The following is a 14,127-nucleotide window of genomic DNA, read 5'->3' on the forward strand; positions in this document are numbered from 1 at the left end:
TATAACGACATATAAATTATATAAAACATGTTCATGTATCATCAAAATAGAATTTATTCAATTCGTGATTGTAGCAAAGATGAATGGTCAAAATTCTTATACACTGATTATTATTTTTATAATTTAAATAAAATTTTACCCTTGACACACCGGACGACTCATTTGAGATTTGAGAACAATAATTTTGAATCTTCTATTTTGTCCTCATCTGAGAAGATTAATCTTAATTTGAGTTCTCATTTGAACTTTTAACTAAATCAAATTGCTCATTTGAATTTTTTGCACTTTAATAATCTAATGAAATCGTGATATTCCATCTTATGTTAACTATTTAAAAAGAGAGAGTAGTCCAAACCTGTTAATCATTGTTATCATACTTACTTGTGTCGACTTTAATATTTCAGAGATATAAAATGCAATTCCTTGCTGCTACGAGCTTGAATTTACTTTTAGAGTTGCTTCTTGTACTTTCTTTCTACCCACTACATGTTTCCTCTCCATGAGTATTCAAACATGTTCTTTAAAAATTGGTTGATTTTGTGGATCAAAGATTTGGTGATTCTTCTTATCTATCGACCAGTGTCGGTTTTAGGTACGATTATTGTCCTGTCATGTCATTGCCTCCTGTATGTTTTCTACACACTAGGACAAATTATTAGGCACCAAGTTCACCAGATTAGGAAAAACGTTGACAATTGTTGATACTTTGATCGGTTAAGTCAATTGTCAAAATAAATATGTTGGGATTGAGTGTGTGAGAAATTTACGGACAAATTTGGCTAGAGTTTAGAAAAATGAATAGCTTAGTCTTTGCCTACAAATAATTTATAGGGGAAAAATTCTTGTGAATTAGGTTAAGATGTTGCATCCCTAAATCTCACGTGTAACTTCTCTATTGGTTTAGAGGCCCGATTTGTTGATGCTAGCTTCCTTTGATGTGTTAGTTTCCTTAGCGAATTGAGTTTCTTTATAGAGATTGATTCTCTTATATTTTTCATGATCCTCAAGAATCTTATGATAATTTGTAGGAGTTGATAATATAATTTCCTTCTTTTTCGAAGATATCCCATAACTCCTCTCGGAATCATGGATTCGAAAGCCTTGGCCGCCCCAGCCCTAAGGACTTCACTCAAAGCATTCGATAGGGATGGGTTTGGCTGGTGTTTGAGGTTCATACCTAGTAAGGATATTGTGCGAAGACCATGAGGGATGACTCAATACCATCAAAGGCGAGGCATAATGGGTGATTCTCTCTCTCTCTCTCTCTCTCTCTCTCTCCCCCCCCCCCCCCCCCCCCCCCCCCGCCCCCCACCATAATGAAAAGTTAAAACAATTATTATTATTATTATTTTATTGTTTGTGTGCTCTTTAAAATAAGGAAAAAAATTATTTCTTTTGTGTTATTTTTTTAAATATTATTACAAAATAAATTATTTTACACCTCCAAACGGACTTGTTTGATAGAATCGATTATAAGATATGAGATGTGCTAATTAATAAAATGTTGAAGATAAGAATGTGTAAAAAATAAAGTTAAGGATGTAAGAATTATAGTAAGCAAAGATTGAGGACTTAAATGAAATTTAAATGTGGTGTAATAAATACCTAATATAATTATCCAAAATATTTTTTATTTAGTACATAATAAAGCAAAACAAAAGTTTAACCCTTCTGCTATCTATGCATGCACTCGACCTCTAAGGTTGAACCATTGGTCCGTCTTGCCAAAGTGATTTTATGCTTGGAATAAAAATATAAGAGAAGAATTGATGATGTCATGAAGGGTAAACTTGGTATGTCAACAGACATCAAAATTTTCAATTAATCTACAAGTACAGAAATATTTTTTTTTTAACAGAATGGGTGCAGAAAGGCTATTGGCAAAAACTATTTTTAGCAACAGATAATAACAGGAAGACAACTGTTTTTCTTTACAAATTCTGTAAAAAAAAAAAATGTATTTATAGTATTATTCCAAAATTTTTATAGAGAAATTTAAAATGGATGTTTATATTGATACCAAACATTTTGTTTTTGGCACTACATTTAATCCCTATTTGATATAAATTCTTTAAAATTCATTTTTTTGTAAAACTCATTTTCAATTACAAATTTTTCCAATAAAATAATTTTACACGTTTCCTTATTTTTAAATCAAAATTCTTCAAGAAAAAAAATTATTTTCTCAAAATCTATTCTAAAAAATCTACATTAAATGGTTCCTTAATTGCATTGAAAATCTTTAACTTTTATTCGTTATTGTACCTGTATTCTTAAATTTTTTGGTCGCAATCTTATCATTGACTCTCCATTAATCAATATGTATATTTCACAGCAATGGTTACTTCTTCTTTTTGAAGTCACTTAGTCCTAGAAAATGGTTTTTAAGGCTTATGCGTTTACCCCTACCTTGTATATAAATTGAAAATATTGATTATACCCCCCGGCATAACCCAGTAGTGCAAAAGATGGGAGTGAGTAGTCTCAATCTTGCTGGCAGTCACAGTATGAGGGTTCGATTCCTAAGATATAGAATTGGACTCTTTGTGGGTATAGTATCGGGCAAGTTCTTGTTCTCTGACCTATTGAGGCACATCCTGCGATTTACTTCCCTCACGAATTGAGGGCCATCATTTGAGTTCTTTAAAAAATACCCATTTTTCAATTTCATGTTGAATAAATTGAATTAATGCTCTTAATAAAAATTTCTTATATTTTTATCTATATGTTAATTCTACCCTTATATATTTAATATACTACCATTTAATATAATTTAACTTCATTTAATATCATCTTAAGTGTAATACTTATTGTTTTATATTGGAGTACTTAAAATTTTACATTAATCAAATTAAGTTTAATTACTTAAATTACATNCTCATTTTCAATTACAAATTTTTCCAATAAAATAATTTTACACGTTTCCTTATTTTTAAATCAAAATTCTTCAAGAAAAAAAAATTATTTTCTCAAAATCTATTCTAAAAAATCTACATTAAATGGTTCCTTAATTGCATTGAAAATCTTTAACTTTTATTCGTTATTGTACCTGTATTCTTAAATTTTTTGGTCGCAATCTTATTATTGACTCTCCATTAATCAATATGTATATTTCACAGCAATGGTTACTTCTTCTTTTTGAAGTCACTTAGTCCTAGAAAATGGTTTTTAAGGCTTATGCGTTTACCCCTACCTTGTATATAAATTGAAAATATTGATTATACCCCCCGGCATAACCCAGTAGTGCAAAAGATGGGAGTGAGTAGTCTCAATCTTGCTGGCAGTCACAGTATGAGGGTTCGATTCCTAAGATATAGAATTGGACTCTTTGTGGGTATAGTATCGGGCAAGTTCTTGTTCTCTGACCTATTGAGGCACATCCTGCGATTTACCTCCCTCACGAATTGAGGGCCATCATTTGAGTTCTTTAAAAAATACCCATTTTTCAATTTCATGTTGAATAAATTGAATTAATGCTCTTAATAAAAATTCCTTATATTTTTATCTATATGTTAATTCTACCCTTATATATTTAATATACTACCATTTAATATAATTTAACTTCATTTAATATCATCTTAAGTGTAATACTTATTGTTTCATATTGGAGTACTTAAAATTTTACATTAATCAAATTAAGTTTAATTACTTAAATTACATTATTTAAATTAAGTTTACCACTTAAAATCTAAGCAAAATATATTAAATGTTGCATTAATATAATCATAGATTAATTATCATATATAATCATATTTATTATATTTTTAATATGATTATGTATGTAGACGAGCTTTGATTTTAAGTGATTAAACTTAATTTAATTAATCTAAAATTATCAGTACTCGAATATGAAAAATCAACTCTATACTTAAAAGGAGACTACGCGAAATTAAATTTTAATTAATCTGCCATTAATACCACATTTAATTTATTATAATGTTATTTTATAATATACATGTATGTATATTATATTATTCATTATTTATATAAGTGAGTTTCACTTAAAATTAGTGTTCACCTACTTATATAATTATATTTTAATTACAATATATAAAAAAATAAAATGTGGAAAGAGATGAAAAATGTTCAATTTACCATTCTGTCCTTATATAACATTGTCAATATTTTCATTCAAAATTATAAATTTCACGTTTAATTAATGAATAGTTGATAATATAAATATTTAAATACAAATGACAATAAATTGAAAAGAAAAAATTGCTTAAATGAGGTCAATAATTATGAAGGAAAGAATCAATGATCGATAAATTATCCATCAATCTTAAAAACCTTATTGATTACTCCTAATAATTAGGAGTTACTTACACTTCCCATATTTGTATCCACACACTAAATTAAGCTTTGCATATCAGATTCTCAATTACATATTTTCACTAGATCCATTTTTTTTAAGTATTAATAAAAATTAATATTATGTGTTCTGAAAAATAATTAATATAGTATTGATTATTTATTATTGCGTGTTCATTTTTGTATAAGTATAAAAATTGATGGTAATCCTGTTACTTATTAGATATAAATATATAAAGAAAAGAAAAATATTTTTATCTCGATACATTTAAATGGAGAAATTTTATTCCTCCATTTGTATTAATGCCATTCAAAGAAAAGGAAAACTTTTGTTTAAGATTTTTCACTTCGACATCTATTTTGAATGTAACTTTGATTTCTAATTTGAAATAAATGATCTGGATAAATATGACGAGCATGAGTAATGTGTAATTTTTTTTCTAAATATGTTTATATAAGATACTTTTTTATTTTTATTTTTTAGGTAAAAAGGTTCATGGTACAGACAAAATGAGTAATTTTTTAATTTGAAAAATATTTACGTACGTTTAGTTTACTTATACGTAAACATTTTAAACGTAATCAAATGTACATCTTTTAATTTGATTTTTCTTTGTGTCTATCTGTATCATAAAATTGGTAGATGTGCTGTAATAGTTGAAAATAGGTCCAACCAAAGTCTAACATAAACAAATCACTATATTTCAATTTATTCAACATTTGCACTTTATGTACGTAATTTTTATAAGAACTTTTTATCTATATGTATGTTCTTTAACAATTTTAATTTTTTCTTTTAACATTATCAATTGTCGAACTTTAAAAATATTGTGTATATTGTAACGACCCGAATTCTCGGAGCACGAAGCATAAAAAAATAATAATTTATTTCTTTGGTTCGACCCCTTTGATGTTAGCCAAAATGTTTTATAAATCAGAAAGTTTTTGATTTTTGAAACATATAAAAATATAATGGAAGGTAGTTATTCATATAAACTTAGGCAAATATAGCAAAATTATTTGGCCTAGCAAATGTCTATTAAAAATTATAAAATTTTTACAGGGACTAAAGCATTCATATATGTACCACATATAAAATTTTGGAATCTTCACAATAACGTTTGAATCATGAAAATATTGCTCGAATTCGACCCGATGCAGTTTACTAAAACAGGCATAACTTTTTTTTGGATAATATTTTTGAGAAATTCCAAAGGATATTATTAGAAGACTCATAGACCTTTCAAATCCCACTGATTTCACTTAAAAACATGCAACATAATCCAAGTTATACCGTTTTCAAATAGGAGGATAGAATCTGAAATTTTAACCCAACATAAATTAAACTTCATACATATTCAATCCAACACTTCTAAATTCTAGTTAACATGCATTGTCTATGAAACTAGACAAAATAAACTTTAAAATCATTTCTAAAAAGTTTCATCTAAGTATGCATAAAATGTTTACATAAATGGAAATTTTTGCTGGAAGTAATGCAAACTTTATTCGATTGTGTCACCGTCAATTTCAAGCAAGTTGGTGATTAGTCAGTTTGCTTACTTGTAAGTTTTGATAACACTATTTCATTTATCATAATCATCTCTTCATATCTCGTGTAAACCACCAAACTATGATTCTATCATGGGTAACACAACAACAAGTTCAACGCAAACGAAAACATATAAATCTTACATCATTTACAAAAGCGCCGAAACATCCCTACCTTAATGCTTGGAGTTTGAATCCCCTTTTGTGTCCAAAGAAATAGAATGCAATGTACTTTTAACGTCCTATTCAAAGAATTTTCAAATTTAAAGGTTCTTTAATCTATGGAAAATGGCAAATTAAATTGGAAAGAAAACGTGGTAAGGGAGTTTAAATTTGAGTTTTTCAAAACAAACAAGTGAATTAAAAAAAAAAAAAAGAAGAGGACGACAGTTACTAATTTAGATTTTAAATCAAGTGGTGATCGGCAATGCATTTAAAAAAATGAAAGTGGTAATTGATAATGTAAGTTGGGGGGGGTGGTTATGATTTTGAATTGTTAGTCTTAATTGGATATGGATAGGAACGTGTGGATTAACTTCCCACTTTGATTCCAAAAGATAATGTAAGTGGGAGGTTATGGCTTTTGAATTACAAAAAAGAAAAAAATGGAAAGGGCATTGGTGGGTTTGGTGATTAACGTGGCCCAGATTTTTCTTTCTTTGATAAAATGGCAGTTATATATATATATGGCTAAAAGAATGGAAGTTCAAAAAGATAATATAAGTGGGAGGTTATGGCTTTTGAATTACCCAAAAAAAAAAAAAAAAGGAAATGGAATTGGTGGGTTTGGTGATGGAAGTTGCCCAAATTTTTCTTTTTTCCCATTTTTTATTTTTTGGCTTTTTTTTTAATATTGTTTATTTTTATGGCTAACCAAGATGGGTTTAAATAATAAGGTAAGTTGGGATGGTTAATGCACTGTACAATAGGTTATCTAATCTAACTTTTAAGGATTTAATATATTTACAATTATATAAAAAGTGTGTCATCAAAACAATGTAACAAATAAAATTTGCCGTCTAAAGAGATTTTGACACCTTACAAAATTTTTACAAACAAGTACGTGAAACTTTACTATCATAACCAAAACTTCAATTTGAACTCTTAAGGAAGTGTCGTAGCGACGTAATAATATAACCCAAATTATAATTGAGTTCGATAATTTTATTTTGGAACGAAGCAAAACATTTTTTTTCTCTCGATTGCTACACATATCATTCATTCTGTACATAAAACGTGTAACACACATGCTTATTACTAGTATGAGCAAAAAACCGTAGTTCATGTAAATATCTCAAGTGTATAATGTCAAAAAACTAGTAAAGAGAACTTATTGAGTCTGAATTATTGTCTACAGTTTTTTATTGAAATATTGATTTAAATACATCTAACTTCTATTTTAGTCAAAACAAAATCAATGATTTTTTTATTCTTAATCAAAAAATTACTAAATCATGATAATAATTAAAAATTGTACAAATCGACTAATTGAATACTTATGTATGGCAAGTGATAGGGTTCTCAATTTTTGTGTATCAGGTCAAATTCTCTAATACTCTTTATGTCCAAGACCATTTACTCGAATATTGCATCTTTTACGCCAAACTTCTTTCCTTGCGCAATAATCACCTCTAAGTTGGGGTTTTACATATTAACACAATATAAAGCAAATATTTGCTCAAATAATCAAAACTTAACCAATTTTAGGAGCCTAGGTAAACGTTTAAACTCAGGAAAATAGGCCCATTAAAATATTAGATTAATATCCTTAGAAAATATTATAGGATTGAAAACTAATCACTGGACAAGAATATTGGTTTAAAGGTTCTATGAAAAAGTGGCATGGTTTTTTTTTTTTTTAGCAATGATATATGATACGTTACAAATCACGTTCCAATTATTTTTCCTTACTTAACTTAAAAGTGTCGTCTTAAATAGTAAAATGGCAAGTAAAGGTCATTTCCCGCAGAGGATTGGTTCAATTTTATCAATTTTGCACTAAAAAGTAAAATTAGTGATTATATACGAAATTAATTAAATGGAGGGGGGAGGGTGGGGTTGGTTCGTTTAACTAAGTAAAGCGATAAATTCGAAATAGAGAATATTTGAAATTTGAAATAAACTAAGCGGTTGTCGATTGAATACAAGAAAATGTGATTGGGGGTTATTTCATCACCACGAGAATTATTTTCATGTCAACTACCACAATATATTTTCGTTCTCAAGATTAACAATAATTCAAGAATAATTACAAGCTCAATTATCTCAACTCTTCTTACATATTAGCCTAATAAAACAAGCTCTTCACTCGACAATGGATTAAACACATTAATCAAGAGAACTATAAAGCACAAATTAATTGAAAATCATAACTTGAGTTTAAAAACACCCTCAATCACAAATATATTTAGTTACCCATGAAATATTCACAAATAAATAACAATTTCTTACAAAACATTGATGGAAAATGTGAAAATAAAAACTTATTAATAAAGAGAAAAATTGTGAGAAATCTTCTATATCAATGGATCTTCTTCCCCAAACTAATGCACCATCTCCATGTTCCAATCTTTTCCATTTGTCCAAGAAAATATATGTAAAAAGATGAAGGAAAAGGAACTCGACAATGGATTAAACACATTAATCAAGAGAACTATAAAGCACAAATTAATTGAAAATCATAACTTGAGTTTAAAAACACCCCCAATCACAAATATATTTAGTTACCCATGAAATATTCACAAATAACTAACAATTTCTTACAAAACATTGATGGAAAATGTGAAAACAAAAACTTATTAATAAAGAGAAAAATTGTGAGAAATCTTCTATATCAATGGATCTTCTTCCCCAAACTAATGCACCATCTCCATGTTCCAATCTTTTCCATTTGTCCAAGAAAATATATGTAAAAAGATGAAGGAAAAGGAGAAAGAAAAAGAAATGAGAGACCCAGCTGGCTGCCCAAAAAAATTGAAGAAGAAGAGTTCTGGTCTTGGTTGAATGTTTTAAACTAAAATCTAGAGGAAATTGCAACATTGGTCCCTAAAATTTTGAAAACAATTAAAAACGGCCCAAGTGGCGCCTTGGCGCCATAGTTTCTGTTTTCTTCTCGCGGCGCCCAGCTCACTATATATATATATATATATATAAAGAAAGAAACATCATGTTTCAACGTTTTCATGCTTTCTTTTCATTTTCTTTTATCTTTTTCGTTTTTTCTCGCATAAATATCTTGAAATTCGAGTTTTCACCTACATAATAAAAAAAACTAAATTAGGTGATAAATCGTTAATGAAACCCACAAATATCTAAGTTTAATGACCCAAATAAGTGCCAAAAACCTGCACTTATCAATATGACTCTTTCAAAAAAGTGACATGGTAGGTCACTTTTTACACTTTGATTTTTAAAAAAATTATTGTAAATTTTAGTTTATATGTATACAAAGGATAAATCCGTTGTTTTATAGATGAAATTCAATATCAATGACAATAATAATAACCTAGCCTTTTTTTTTATTTTTAAAAACAATGTCAAAATTTAACTTCTTAAAAAAGTGATACGATATGTCACATTTTCAATAAAAAAATGACATTTACATTTTAATAAAGGTGGTTGTATGTACGTTCTATTGGACAACATTTTAGTCATTTTATCACTTTTATATTTGTTATCTTGTTCCATTTGTCTCAGTAACTATGAAAACGTTAATATTATCCATACCTATAAAAAATACAAATGAAATAGTGGGAGATTTTATTTTTTAAATGACAGAGTACGTCCCTTTTAATTTTTCAACAAATTAACTCATCTACAAAAATTACAAATAAAATGGCATATCATGTCACTTTTTAATGCAAAGCAAGGTTTGAAGTCATATTTATACTTAAATTTTCACAAATACACGTGTATGCATATCTTTAATTTATTATGAAGAATTCAAACGAGATAGATTGCAACCTTTTTGGAAAAAGTGACAAAATAGGTCACTTTCAAGTTTTAGTTTATTTATTCATATACAAAAATACAAACAATGAGCTACATTGTGTCATCTTTTTTAATGGAAAACAATGTTTTAATTTATATTCATATTTAAATTTTCATACACATGTACACATCTATTAATTGATGTTGTAAAATTAAAATGAGAGACTATGACATTTTTAGAAAAAGTGATAATTAAAGAATGTCACTTTTAAGTTTTAACATCTCAATTCTTATGTAAAAATATAAATAAAAGGTTATATCATATCACTGTTTAATGAAAAATAAGGATCAACTCATATTCATATTTAAATTTTCATAAATACACATGTATGCATATATTTAATCGGTATAATGAATTTAGATGAGACAGGCTGCGACCTTTTTTATGAAAAACGATAAAGAGTGCCATTGATGAGATCCATGGTACGAGAGCTAGCAATGACAATGATCTGTTGATCGTGGAGGAAAGACCAATGACTAGATCACGAGCAAAGAATGTCAAATAAGCTATGAGATTACTTGTTCAAGTTATGGTGAATGAAACATCAATCACAACAAGCAAAGAGACAAGTTTCACATTGGGCATGGAAGAATAAACAAGATGAATCAACTTGATTCGAGTAGTGGAAGAGGGAGCTGAGTCGAAGACATATGCGACCACATGGTGTATCTATCCATCTGTGCATGTGGCCGCATAGATACATACCGACACCAAAAATCAGATTGTTGATTGGCCTATACGGTTGCACGCCTTAACCCATGCATCGTATAGTGTAATCTGGGATGCGAATTTTTTAAATTTCGCGTAATTTTCTACTTTAGTTAAAACTCTATTTTATAGTATATTTTGATATCACTAGACTTAAATTATGTTTTAATTATGATTTTTATGAGTTACCTACAAATAGGACTCATTGTTTTCATTGTAAAAACACATAATTGCGAGATATTATTGTGATGCATAGTTTCCTTTGAACTCGCTTCTCATTGAATTAATTTTCGAACTTATCAATGGTGAATTTCTTGTGGCATTGAACAATTCAAGTAAGGTTCATAAATTTTGAGATCACGGAATCAAGATGTTGTTTGTGATTGTTTTAGTTTTTTAATTCAATAATTTATTGGATTGAGTTTTTCTAAACATTTATTCTTGGCTTTTTTCGATTGATCTAATCTGTCGTGGGTTCCGTAGTTTCAAATGCTATTTGGGTTCGCATAAGCCTTTTTCTCATTCTCATTTTTACAAACACCTTGCATGCATCATTTGAATTGATCCAAAGTTTTTTTTTCATATATATTAATTTAATTCAATTCATACAAATCTGAATTTTATTATATTATAACTCAAAATTATTAATTTAAAGATGAAAGTTCTTATGTACCATAACTAAAAAAGTCTCAACAACATCAAAATCAAACAAAATATAAACTAATTGAATAAAAAATCAGAAATAATAAAAACATGTAGATTTAGATTGGTTATTTGAAGATGTGGGGAAGAAAACTTTGAATAAAAGATAGTTGAAGCAGCCTTGATCTTCTTTGGGTTTGATTTATACAAGATTTCATCGTATAATTTCAAATTTCTTGATTTGGAGCTTTAGGTGGGTGTATTCATTTTGTACTCGTGAAGATTTTTGTAGACTTTTGCGTATTTTGTGAACTTTTATAGATTTGTATGAAATTAATGTAAATCTTTCGTAAACTTCTTTAGACTCTCATTCTAATTTTTTTATTGTTATAGATTTTTGTAAAATTCAAAAGACCTTTGAAAATTTTCATAAAAAAATACATGAAAAAATATTATAAGAATTTGTACTACAATTAAATTTTTTCATATAAGATTGAGATAAACAACAAAAGAGAGAAAGAGAGAGAAAAAGAAGAAGAAATTTTGAAACAAGTATAACTAAGGGTCCGTTTGATTCCAAAAGTGGAAAAGGGCAAACCAATTCCATGTAAGTTGGAAAAGAAAATGATATCAAAACCATAGGAAAGCATTTTCCACTCAATTGGCCGAAAACCTGCTTAAGTATTTGTATCTTGAAATTCGAACTTCATTTCCACTTTTATATCAAACAGTTAAAGTAAAAAATAAATTTATCAAATGTGACATTCTTCATGAAATTTTTGCCAATCGAACGGACCCTAATAGAAAAAAAATATTTTTTAATCATGGCTCTATCTAATCACCGTAGAAGGAAAATGAAAGAGAAATATTTGAAGAAACAAAAAGTATATATATTCTTTTAAAATTTTGGGATAAATGAGAAACAAATTTTGATATTTTATTTTTGTACTTTTTGCTTAAAGATTAGTATACTTTTATAAAAAAAAATTTAAAAGTTATTGATAATTTGAATATTCCGAGACTTACAGTGATTTTCAAAAAAGTTATAAGTGAATACATTGTGACTTTTAAAGACTTTTTAAAAGTCTTGATTAAATACATCAATACTTTCAGAGTCTAAAAAAGTTTACATTGAATACCTACTAGATTTTAATCCCAACAAATTTTTAAAAGTCTCAATGAAATATACCCTTTAGATTTTGGACTTCTATTGGATTTGGAGTCTACACTGTATTTCTAACTATTTTGGGTGTAAAATTTTAGTACTTATATTTTAGCTCATATTTATAATGATTTTTCAAAATTAAGGGCATTTTTGTAAGTTGCACAATTAAACTAATCCCATCCCAAAACCAACAAAGAGCCTGTTCGAGTAGGGATGGCTAAGGGGGGCGTTGGCCAATCCCGTCCCCCATCTTGTTAAGTATTTTTTTCACCTTATCCCATCCTCATATCCAATTAAAGTGACGTGAGGTAGGTTCATGAAGGGATTGGGGCGAGGCCAGTCTCCTGCCCCAATTATCATCCTGTTTATTTATTTATTCTTATTTTTTTAGTTATTTTTTAAAAATGATGATAAATCTTTTATTTTTATTTGATAAAATTTTAAATTTTAAATTTTAAATTTAAAATTAACTTTAAACGGAGGATAGCGGGATGAGGACTATGTTTTTTGTTCTTGCTCCTTACCTGCTTTAAGGCAACAACTCCCATCCATCCCTACCCCGTTTACCCAGTTGGGAGAGTAATCGTCACTTCATTCAGGGCAGGACTTTGTGAGTCTTGAGTTGAATGAGTTCTTTTGCCATCTCTATGTTTGAACCCCATTTTATTGTAAAATGCATTTCTCATTAATAGATTGATGAAGAATGTGTGATTAAAAAATAAGATTTTTTTTTGAGTTTACATGTAATATCATTTTTAGGGATAATTGCAATAGAAACCCCAAACCTTTTAAACACTAATAGAATTTTCCCTAACCTTTCATTTGTTGCAGCCGTCACCCAAACCTTTTAAAATGTTGCATTTAAGGCCTTTTTCGATGAAATCTGTCTAGTTTACCTTTAGTTGACCAAAAAAGTAATTTTGACACAAAAAAATAATTTTGACCATATTTTACTCAATTTTAAAAGGGCAATATAGTAATTTAATATTTTTTCTCATAAAATAATAAAAACAACTTAAATCAAAACAAAAACAAAAAAATTGACATTTTTTTGAAAAACGAAGATTTTCAATCCAGATAAAAAATTTCCAGCAGCAACATTCGTGATTATATGAATTTGCCTTAAAGATAAGGTTAATCGGAGTGGGAATTTATAGAAATCCAGTTGAAATTGAGAAAAATCACGAAGTAATCGACGGCCATGAATTCTCTGATCACTCGAAATCGACACTGTGGCACAAACCTAACCCCAGTCATCAAAAACCTTGAACCAGACAAAATCCACAAAATTTCTCACATTAAATTACCTTGTGAAATGTTCACAAACTCCTTTAGAACGTTTTGTTTCATGAATAATCCTTTTAAGGAAAAAGATAGGTTTTCCATTTTTATTTTTTTTTATTTAAGTTGTTTTTCATTATTTTATGGGAAGAATATTAAATTACTATTTTGTCCTTTTAAAATTGAGCAAATTGTCAAAATTGATTTTTTTGATCAAAATCAAATTTTTAGATCTATTAACCATAAATTGGTCAGATTTCATCCAAAAGGACCTCAGATACAACGTTTTAAAAGGTTTGGGGTGATGTCTGCAACAAATGAAAGATTAGGAAAAAGTCTGCTAATGTTTAAAAGGTTCGGAGCTTCTGCTGCAATTATCCAAGAATTTTATTAAAAAATGTGTGATTAGAAAAAGGATTGGGAAAAATGTATTTTGGGAAGGGTGATTAGCACAAAACGTACTTATCTTTCAATTTAT

Source organism: Olea europaea, chromosome 12 (genome assembly GCF_002742605.1).
Source record: "Olea europaea var. sylvestris chromosome 12, O_europaea_v1, whole genome shotgun sequence".
Classification (NCBI taxonomy): Eukaryota; Viridiplantae; Streptophyta; class Magnoliopsida; order Lamiales; family Oleaceae; genus Olea; species Olea europaea.